The sequence below is a fragment of the Patagioenas fasciata genome, chromosome Z (genome assembly GCF_037038585.1).
Source record: "Patagioenas fasciata isolate bPatFas1 chromosome Z, bPatFas1.hap1, whole genome shotgun sequence".
Classification (NCBI taxonomy): domain Eukaryota; kingdom Metazoa; phylum Chordata; class Aves; order Columbiformes; family Columbidae; genus Patagioenas; species Patagioenas fasciata.
Genome location: NC_092560.1, coordinates 27,310,167 through 27,321,960, shown reverse-complemented (window position 1 = coordinate 27,321,960; position 11,794 = coordinate 27,310,167). Strand labels below are relative to the sequence as shown.

The window sequence follows — 11,794 nt, the reverse complement described above, 5'->3', positions numbered from 1 at the left end:
TGTCAGTTGGGGTGATGATTTCCAGACCTTCAGCCAAGTTCACTTCCGTATAAAGGAGATCAATAGAAAGCTAATTAGGAGATGAAGGTTGCTGTGCTGACAGAGCCCAGCTCTCCCATTTCATATCACTAGGTCTGAACAAAGAAGTGCCTCAGTGCTTGGAAAAGATGGAGCACTGGTGAGCAGGAGATGCCTCGGAGCCAGTCTGGAGAATCACAGAATCACAGAATGTTAGGGATTGGAGAGGATCTTCAAAGATCACCTAGTACAATCCCCCTGCCGGAGTAGGAACACCTAGATGAGGTTACACAGGAAGGCATCCAGGCGGGTGTTTAATGCCTCCAGAGTAGGAGACTCCACAACCTCCCTGGGCAGCCTGTTCCAGTGCTCTGTCACCCTCACTGAGAAGAAGTTTCTTCTCAAATTTAAGTGGAACCTTTTGTGTTCCAGTTTGTACCCATTACCCCTTGTCCTATCATTGGTTATCACTGAGAAGAGCCTGGCTCCGTCACCATGACACTCACCCTTTATTTATCTGTAAACATTAATGATAGAATTGTTGCTCTGTCGTGGTGACAGCTGCCAAATCTGGCTGGGAATCCTGTTCTGGAGCTCTGCAGATGACCAACTCTTGTAACTGAGACTCTGATCACTTATTCTGATTTGTTCTCTACCTGGCTACAGAAATTGGCACATCATAACCATAAATCTGTGAGCTTTGGCCTTGGGCGTGATACTGGAGAAACAACAGAAAGAGGCTGCTAAGGCATTACTGTGTCTGTCAGAAGAGGCACAGAGTTTAGAGAGACTCACAGCATGTTTCAGAAGAAGATCAAGTAACGATCAACATCTAGAAACGGATGGAAATAGGGGATCTATCCACTTGCTGGTTATTGAGCCCATATTGTCACCATGCTAGAATTGAAAATGGAAAGCTCCTAACCAGATGAGAACAAAACTCATAGAGAAATACCCGTATTTTGTAAGCCAGACATAGGACTCAGTCCATGACAGCACATTGTTGTGGCCACCTCATACCCAGCGTCATTAACTATTAGTCATTTTCCCCCTGGGACCCTGCCATCTACTGTAATCCTTAATCTGTGCTTTTGTCTCTACATGGTTTCAAGGAAGTCACAGATCTGTCATTTTGTTGGCAAGCAAAATTTGTTTGTTTACCACAAAGCACAACATTTGGTGCAAGGACCACTACTTGCACATCTGATCATTTCAGCCTGGTGTGAGAGGCCCAGTTTGCATACGCAGATTGTTTGCAGACATTGATCAAACCAGCTGACAGTGCAAACCACAGCCACAAGAAGGGGTGTAATTTCGGCTTTTATTTTTTGTCTAAGTGAAAAACTTTAGAAGAAGTTTCCTCATCTGTTTGCTAGCTTTAAAAACAGGAAGAAGGGCCTCTGAAATGTCTAGATTTACTTTTTTTTTGGCTGTCTTTTTTTTTTTTTTTTTAGAGATGATCGGCATGACTCAGTCATTCCTTCTGCCAAGCAGGAAGACTTCATAATGTCTGACAGTTGCCCCTGATAATTTCTGGGGAATAAATATTTTAACCTGAGGAATACATTTTTTTGTCCTTGCAGATTTTTGAATTGGCAAGGCTTTTTGGTTGGAAAGTGAATCAGGAATGACAAAGTCGTGCTGTCTCTTTCATGGAACTTGGCTTTTAAAGACCAGAACATACAGGGATGTTTCTGTCTCTCTGACATTTAAGACATTTATGTCCATTGTTAGATCCTATACTTCCTTAACTTGGGCTACATAACATTTCTGTCTGGGAAGCCTCACTCTCCTCACACCCAGCTGCAGGGTAAATCAGGTAGAATTAGACTGAAGTATAAAATCCATATATGAAACCTCAGTTGGGCCTTCAATGTTTAAATAATGTTGAAAATATAAAAATCTGTGTTCATTAGCATGCTTTCTTCTTGTTGAGGAATGAAATGGATGATTCCAAACAATAAACAACCACATCTCTCATCTCTCTTTCTTCTTCTTCCAATAATTTCCTTTCTCATACCATTGCAATAACTGCCACCTTAAAGATTTTCAACACTGCTTGAGTGCTGCAAAATTCAGAGATCAAAACAAATTGGTGTAACAGCAAAACAAAAGGCCAGTTATCCCCATGAAACAAGGTGAATGTCAGGATCAGCTGGATATGCAGGAACACGGTGGAGCTGCCATGCAGGTTTTCCTTCAGGTAAGCAACAAGTTATGACCTGTAATCAAAGTAAGCAATACATGACAGAGATCTTCCTTTGTTGTACACAATCTGTTGAAATGCTGGCATTTAACATGAACAGGCTGGGGGGGAACCCTGTGGCAATACCTGCCTGTACAGCTTTAAACATACATTTATCTTTTGGTCTGTACATTTATGGTATTTGTCAAACTGAAAAACGGGGAGCAGCTGGAGCTGCCTCAATTGGAAGGTTTGTAAAAGCAAAGCTGTTCTTTTTGTGGCAATCATCAATCTCCAGAGTGAGGGAGTATCCTGATTTCCTTTGCAGTTGCAGTCAGATGGAGTGTTCTTCACTATGATATGAATCAGCAAAAGTTCAGATACAGCACCTTCAAACAAAACTGGCATATGTATGTCAGCTCTCTGTTTTTTGTGGTCAAGGGGTTTTTACTGTTGTTGTGTGTTCCTGGTATGTGGTTTTTGTTTTGTTTCAATCTTATACCATTCCTATTTGGGGTTGTCACTGGAACTGATGTTGCTGTGAACATGCTTTTACTTTTTACCTATATATCCTTATTCTATTCGGCATGTTCCAAAAGAAGAGGTGATGCCAATGCTGGCAAAGAGAAAGCTCTGACAAAGGCAGAGGAAATACCCAGCTAAGACACGAATTACTATATTACTTAAGCCACACAAAATCCTATCCCGGCAGCCAGGTGAGAGCGGTAACTTCCAGCTGTAGGACTCCAAAACCCAAGGATATGCTACTGACATATTGCCTGCCAATTCTTTGCTGACTCAGGAGACACAAAAGCCCCTGACACAGCTGAACTAGTGCTGGAGGCCTCTTTTAAACAGGGCAACCCTCCTCTGCAGAATTTCTGCAATATTTTTGGCAGTTATTTTGCCCCTGCCAGTGAGATGCATTACCCAAGCACCAGTCTTATAAAGTATTCCCTGAAAAGCTGCTTTACAGCAAGATACAGCACATGCAGACCCACTTCACGCAGTCCTGAAAACTAGGGGCTACTGATTTTAAACAGAACTGAACGAATCTGCCTTTTCTTCTGCCTCACTTCCTTTTTTATTTTTTTTTTCCATTTTCCATCTCTTCACATCTCCTCATATTTGGCTCTCTCCTCTGTTTTCTTTCAAGTTCTGCAAAAGTACTGTCATCTGAGGGAGAAACTAACCGCAGGGCATTTATTTGTATACAAAGAATTTTTTACCATGGCAACCCTATTTTTTTCATTATGCAGTCCTCTGGACAATTAAGTTGCTTTGGACAGCTGGGCATTCCCCTGCTTCTTCCACAGCTGGTATCTCAAAAACATCTTAAAAATCTAGATTGTTTTAGGCATAGAAGTAATAAGCAAAAGTGACACCATCCATAGGAAAGGTTTTCCACAGCTGTTGATGGATTTCTGGTTTGAACATGCCTACAAGTACATTTACAAATGATCAATGGTGTTATTTTGCTGTTAATAGACCTAATTATGTTTAGTTTTGCACCTATTGTGTAGTGTCTGGTACAAATGAAAGAATACTGTCCACAGTGTTTTGTTCTTTCTGGATTGTTACAAAATTTTTTACAACATTTTCTCGTACCTTGTCAATTCTGTCATGAACTAGGACAATAACGGCATTTTAATAGTGCTTAAACAAAATTTTCTATTTTCAGAGCTTAAATGTATAGCAGAATGCAAGTAGCCTATATTGGAAAGAACAGTTTACTTCTGTCAATTAGATGTTACCCCAAGGATCATACAGTGGCATTCAGCTAACTAGGTGAGTCCCTACGTTGAAAACTCAGCTTTTCTTGCAGGAAATAAGATCAATTCCTGATTCCAGATGTGCACTGAGTTACAGCCCTGTCCTGAGCCCAGCTGCCTGGCCAGGTCTCTGGGCTGAGCACGATGTTGCTGGCATTTCAGGTCTAAGGTCTTGAATTTCCCTAGCCCCAAACTGAACCCTAACCCTACCCTTCTGCACAGAAGATGATAAACATCCCCAGTTCAAAATGTATGGTGGCCTACCACTCCATCCTGAGCCCACCTTCATTTGCCTCTCTGGGTAGAGCAGGATTTCAATGTTACTCCAGTCCCGAGGATCCTTTCTTTCTGAACTCCGACACTAATGCTACACTTCACTAGTGTGGATATCAAACCCACCCAGTCAGAAAGGGGTGATGAAACCATCATTATCTCAATTCCCCATCCTAACCCAAATCCTCATCCTAGCTTTGGGGTGAGAAGGACTTTGCTGGAATTTTTTCTTCAAGGCAAAAATTTGATGTTTACTACCTAGAGTTACACTATCAATCATTACAGAAATGCCTGCTCCAGCATATATTGTTTCAATGTACTTTAAATCTCACTTTAAATGAAAAATGTACTTGTGCTGAAATTAATATTTAGACTCTATTTTTGCAAGCAGTCCCTATTCTAAATTTGTGTAAATTTAAACTCTTATCTTCATGTACAGCAGCAAAGGCTGTTTTTTTCATCTAGATATCACTAACCTTCAGTAACTGGACACTTACAGTACAGCTTTAATTGAAGCATTTATTATTGTTCTCACCTGAGTAGCTGAAATATCCAGTAAAATACCTGAACTCTAAAGTAATTTTGTGGTTTAATCCAGGAACTAAAATACCTTTGAATACTGACCCCAAAAGGCCCAAACATGGAATATTAGTATTTCTTTATTCTCCTCTCCAAGTTCATCTCATAACTACTTATCTTTAGCAGAACATCTCAGGAGCTCCACCACAGGTGGCCTTCGCTTTGCCTTGTGAATCCAGATGTCCTCTTCTGATGGTTTCTGTCTCCTGCTGGCAAAGCACAGATAATGTAGCTTGGATTTACGTGCAGAAACTCCTTTTCATACATGTGGAAAGGTCCCTTTTTAGCAGGATAATCTGCAGTCACCTGCATTCTCTAGCATGGACCAAGCACGGGCATCCTCTTCAGATCACTCCACCTGACCATTTACACCAGCTGTGAAATCTCAGTGGCTGGCACTCTCTCTGTTGACTGAAAAGGACAGAACCAGCAGCTGAAGGCAACAGACAATGGCCTTCAGAGGCCACCACCTGCCTAACATGCCATTAACCAGGCTTGTAGGCAATGTTTAGATGCCTTACAGTCCAATTATCTGCTAACTGTATGATTTGGAAAAGAAAAATTGAAATCAGATACAATAGCTGTTATAAAATTAATTAGCTGTAAAACTGAGGTTTTTATGCTAGCTATTCCCCTGAGATCTGATTACCTTTTTTCCAAGGAGCAAGCTGGTGCCAGCACAGCTTTTACAAAGAGAGAAACAAATCACTGGAATTTAACTTGTTTAGTAAATTCACATGCAGGTGTCATTTTCAGCTGTTTCTTTACTCCTCCTCATGAGATCATGGTGCTATGCAGCAAAAGCCCACATCTGTACAGCAGTACAGCAGTACTGACTTCACATGTACACAGCAGATGCTGACTCCACATATAAAACCACTTAACCCCCTCTTGTCCATTGTCCTGGTTCTGCATCACCATGCCCAGGACCTGCTGATCTCAGCCACATCACGGTCCCCTCTGTGGAGTCCCAGCAGATGAATCAGCACCAGTTTGACTGCAATTTCCATAAGCACACTCAGGTGCCTCCTACCATCAGTCACCGACGCTCAGTAAATCAGAAGTACTGGAGACCTCCATGGTCTCCACATGAGGCTTTTGAGGTATCAGTCACCAGAAGAAACTTCAGCGCATGGAAGAGTAAATATATTGAATGAAGATGCAATATGTGGGGACAACAGGCCAAACACATGTACTTCGTTAGTACTAAACCATACGAGGCTGTTCAGAGCAGAGTGCTCCAAAATGTTATACAGAACCAGTTCAACAGAATGTGAAAAGATTTCCTCTCTCAGACATCTGAAAAAGCACACAGATGTACCTGCTGTGCTGAAGTGCACGTGTGGCTCATGCCAGAGACAGCAGAGGTAGGAGCCCTCCCCGCTGCTCCAGCTGGCAGCTGCAGTTTGCTGCTAGCAGTGCAATGTGATAGCAATCAGAAAAATCAAATAAAACTGTCAGGACCTTTTCCTGCTCATCCCATGAGTGCATTTCTTCTCTTTTCCTCCTCCAGAATGGCACGTAGACCATATGGGAGCAGGAATGGACAGCACAGTCACTGGTTGCCAGTACCTTCTAATCAGTCTCCCTTTGGGTTTCTCTTAATAATCAAATCCCTCAGAAAATTTTGAAAAAAAGACATTAGTGTGTGTACTCCTTTTGCTCACTATCACCATGTCATGTCACCTCTTGGTTAGTAACACAGAAGGGGAGTCCTTATTCACTGCAGATATCAAATCTGAACCCAATATAACTACATCACACTGTTAATGTCACTCTGTGATATAATATAGTCATGTCCTCTGATAGGTCTAGACTCTTAACATGGCTTGTACCTTACCAGTGGAAGTATTCTCACAGCATGACACAATTCCAGAGAATGGAGAAGACAGCAGCTGCAGAAACTAGCTCATAACCGAGATCAGAATCGTCTGGTATTGTGAAACACTGGAGAAAACGGGCGAGGGACATAAGAGCTATGGATATACACCAACACAAAGTTAATTTGATTAGGTGACCTCAGCTCAGACTATTGTGGGTTTTTTGTTTGGTTTGGTTTTCTTTTTTGTATTGAGGATAAATATTAAACAAAACAGATGCCAGGATTTCTGCCTAATTAGACTGGCAAAGTGACATGCATGATTGAAGTACCATTAAAGCATATAAGGCATAAAATAATAACATTAACACATGTATATGAGGAGACTGAAATATGAGCTTTGAACTGTGCTACAAGACCTCATTTCCTTGTCCAGCCCTGATGTCCTTTTCCAGCCGAGAACAGTACTGGTGTCCAACGTCTGAGAACAAGTGGAAAATTTGGATGTGCCTGGGCATGCAATGAGAACTTTCAACAAAGTGTATTTTCCGGGATTTCAAAACAAACACTGGAGAGGAGAGCATCTGTAGCTAGGAGTGCAGAGAATTTGGAAAAGCTCAGTCTTTAATCACTGCTCTTCTGCTTCTCTGGTGTTGCAGTTAATCTGGAAATTTAAAAGGGCTCAATGTAAGGCAAATTGTGGCCCATGCAACATCTTTGTCCTTAGTAATAGTATTTAACAAGAGATGTAACTGGATCTCTGCATTCCCTGTCTTGAAAGGCAACAAGCACAAACGTGGCTTACCCATTTCCTGGCTGGTCAGGAACAAACTGGAGAAGTGCCTGTGGAATTAAACTCTGCCATTTGTAGAAGGCTTTTGTACTCCCCAAAAACTCATATATAATGATTAATGATACTTCTGACATTTGTTTTTCCTTGTGAGGTTAGCATATGCATGATTACGCTACTCCCTGACATGAAAAGGACAACCTGATTAATTTAGTAGCAGGAAAGGATAAGGTAGGATTTTGGGAAATGTGAGTTAATAAGGTGAAAATTGCTTTTACAAATTAATTATTAAGGAAAATATTCTGTCTTCCTCTACACATTTGTTGGGAGTCTAGTGGGCCACTCTGAGATTTTAGATCAGTTTCAGGAATTTTTATGTCATTTTAATATTTACTCTCAAGATCCTTGCCTGGATTTTAATTTATTTTGTTTTGTCTGTCACAATTCTGTTTACCTTGGCTTTCAGAAATTCTGTATCACCCTCCTCCAATTCCTCTAAATTACTCTGCAAATCTAAATTACACTTAAAAAAAAATTTGCCCTAACTATTGGCCTCACAATTTAAAAATTTTTCTCAAATCTCTTCACAAACTCTGCATCTATTACATTTCCCTTTACCTTCCAGATATTAACTGCTGTTTACATTTCTGTTCACTTTTTCCCTTCGCCCTTCAGCACATCTCATTCGAACACATCCCTGCCATTACACACCTCTCCTGTTATTTCCTTGGCTACCAAGAGGTTACAACAATCCTGACTTGTCAGCTTAATAATCAGTTTAACACATGGAGCTGTAAACTTCAGTGGCTGAGGAGCTGCTGCATGTGCAGCTGAGCCATCCCCATGAAGAGCTGCAGCATCTTGGACACCAGCATGGGAAACAACTGAGGGCAATAGCCACTTCAGCTGTTCTTAGTGAATGCTGATATTGGTGAGTCTCCACAATCAGTTGGCTATTTGGGCCATCATCTCTTCAAAAGCGGCGTGTACTGTATAATGCACTATACTTGATCTTGTATGGATCTATTTTGTAAAAATTGGCATTTTTCAAAGCTGCTGGAGACATTTAGCTGATCAGCTGCCTCCGTATCAAAATTAATTCATGTCAGGTGTTGCATATCTGGCTTCAGAAAGTTTGGCTAAAAGACCTGCCAAGAGTTTGTTGCTCTTTGAAACAGGAATAAATCCATTTATTCTGAAAGATTAAAAGTAGAGATATTAGTCATCCAGTTGTCAGAAATGCCTCACAGGAGATACGTCCTGAAATTAGATCATTCAAGTCCCTGAGGATTTTAGTTATGAAAGTCTGGACCAGGAGTGAAGTCTAAATCACAAGTGTGTATGGCTTTGACTAGATAAATCCTAAGTAAAATCTTCTTACCGAGGAGGCAGCAGAATGCTATTAAAATGAAGATCTATATTTTAAACATTATTGTGTCCTACAAGTCAGATCTGACAAGTACGCTCCATCTACAGCCTGGATAGACAGATAATGGAGAATTTCAGTATTTGCAATGTAACAAATGAAGTGATCCTGATTTCTTTGTTATTTCTTATTGTTTGTGTTACCATAGCAATTAGGAATCAAAGTACCTCTATTAAACTGGGCTTTGTACAAAAACAGAAATAAAAGTAATCCTTGCCTCTCCCAAAAGTTTTCTGCCTATGAAAAGGGACAGTGGATAAAAAGAGCCATTCTGAGGTTTTAGATCAGTTTCAGGAATTTTTATGTCATTTTAACATTTAGTCTCTCAAGATCCTTGCCTGGATTTTAATTTATTTTGTTTTGTCTGTCACAATTCTATTTACCTAGGCTTTCAGAAATCATGTATCATTCTGTGATTCTGTGATCCTCCTCCAATTCCTCTAAATTACTCTGCAAATCTAAAATACAATGCAACAATCCTGCATGACTTATGTCAGACACAGCACACAAGTTTCCACGTTGTCGACAATCTTTCACATGTCTCACAGGGAAAACAAAAACAAAAGAAACAAAGGAACACAGTGCCCCCCCCTCAACACAAAGAAATCACATTTAAGGAGAAAACCTGAAGCAGAACAAGGAAGACTGTGTGGGTGATTATGGAGAGCTTCCTACATGTGAGAGGATCAAAGTGGGTAGAAGCTGATGTCACCACTGAGGAAGAGCCATCCTGGGAGATGGAGGTCATGAAAGGCTTTGAAAGTGAAAGAAAGCAGCTTGTGTTCAACAGGAGGCGAGAGGAGAGGTCACAGAGGGATGGAAGAAAGGTGTGTGAAGGTCAAAGCTGGGAAACTGATCTTTTCTGTAGTACCCAGAGTTGTTACGTCTAAGACATATATTTAGTCTTAACTGAACAATTAAAGGAAACTTGTAGCAACAGTGTTGGAACAAAGGAAGAAGAAATTAAAATAGTTTTAGGAGAAAGAAAGGTTTTTCCTTTTGATTCTCTTCAAGTCTAGAGTTTCTGCGTACATCACTCAAAGATATAGTTTGAATCTGTCACTGCATTATAATGGAACTTAATGGCATGCAGAGTGTCCAGTTTTGTTCGTTTCTTCTTCAGCAATAGGAGTCTGCTTGGGTCAGCTCAAGAGAAGGATGATTGTTACACAACTGGCAGCCACAACAGAGAATAAAAATTTTAAAAGACTAAAGTACTTCCATCAAAAAGAGAAAAATAATCTTTAGCTGACAGTTTATTTTTTGGATTTATCTATTTCTGAATAAGCAGCAATTTTACTGTAGTCAAACAGACTTGATTCTGAAGAAGATTCTGTGAGAACCCTCCTAGTTTTGCTAGCTGGCTGGAAAAAGTTGTAGCATGCCTCTGCCTTTTGTTTTTTTCATATAGAACCTTCTTGACTTTAAGTTTGTGTATTTGTGTGGGCTTTGTTCACACTGCAACAGAGGTGGGAATGCAGGGAAGACAAAGGCACAGGTGCAAAATTTGGGTGAAGATACTACACAGGCAACATTTCAACTTTTTGGGAGGTAACTTGCCAAAATAGCTACAGCTTCAGGCCTATCTCTATCTGGACACTATCAGACAAATAATCTAATTTACAGAAGGCTGAAGCTAGAGGACCATAAGGAGGTTTTGCATCCCACCAGGATCTTCTGTCTAGAATAGTAGGAATAAATTAAACAAAGGAGTAGAGATGGGGCGAGGTAGAAGCCACAGGAAAGAGCCTACTCCCTGAAAACATGGACAAGTCTACTTAACTGTATGTGGATGAGAAACAGAACACTACAAAAAAAAAAAAAAAAAAACCCAAACCAAAACAAAACCAAACACAAACAAACAAACAAACAACAACCAAAAAACCACCTGACTTTATTTTTGAAGAAGCTGATTCTGAAGCACTTAATGTTTCTAACAAGCTGCAATATTCTGCATGCCCTAAAACACTGAATTATGGGAATGCTATGTTTTTAAACAGAGAAAGGAAAAGAAGATAGAAGAATCATAGAGTTCAGGACCAGCCCATGGCTGAAGGGCAAATTTTGCACGTTCCTTGAAGGAGGAGATGGAATGGGACACCATGGTGGTAGGGGAAGATTTTGAGAGCTTTGTCCAGGAGATAATGCAGCTTTGGACAGAGTTCAGAGCAGAGCTGAGGGAGCCCTCTCTTCTGAGATGCTTATACTCTTCCACTTCCCTGGAACAGCAACTCAAAGAGGGGCTGGCAGGCTCCTTGTCTGAAAACCAGGAGTCAAACTGCAAACAAAGCAAAGCAAAACAAATGACAAAAAAACAAACACAAAAGCTCACAAAAAATATAAACAAAAAACAAACAGCACAAAATGAGGCTACTTGTGCTGGTCAAGACTACTAGTTTCATTAAAGATCCACATGAACTGAATGAGTTTCTAAAATGGAAAGTTTCTCGATCACCTGAGAATGATCTGGGGAGTCAGTGACTGATATTTTTGCCAGCTGTTCTCTTTGCCTGAGGTGTACAGACAGGCCTGGCATGTGTCCCTAGGAAAAGCAGAGGATATGTTTGTGGACATTGAGAAACTTTCTGGACACACCAGTTTCACAGGCTGCATGTGGGAAGTGATTCACTGGAAAACAGAATAACTTCCTGATTTTATTGTGGGTGCTAAGGTTTGCATACATGCTGCTTTCATCCATCTGGAATGCTGGTAGAGAAGTATGATCAAACGTTTAGAAAGCTTAGATTGTTTTTTGGCTCTAAGGCACACAAACAGCTGTAAATTCTGTATTATAGAAGTATTGTGAATACAGTAAGGAGTACAGGTGAATGACAGAATTCAGGGAACTGCTAGTATAGTAGCTCCAGTGGGAAAGGAAAAGGGACAAGGAGTTTTTGGAAGGTGGACTGTGCAGCCAATTTTGTGTAATCTA

At 40.6% G+C, this 11,794-nt stretch overlaps 1 long non-coding RNA gene across 1 annotated transcript; it reads left to right on the top strand.

Annotated features, from left to right (window-relative positions):
- The first annotated feature begins 2,107 nt into the window (after nt 1–2,107).
- LOC139826382 (uncharacterized) lies at nt 2,108–8,481 on the top strand. Its single transcript, XR_011736388.1, has 3 exons — nt 2,108–2,221; nt 3,885–3,991; nt 8,112–8,481. It is a non-coding gene; the product is annotated as an uncharacterized lncRNA (long non-coding RNA).
- The last annotated feature ends 3,313 nt before the right edge of the window (nt 8,482–11,794 follow it).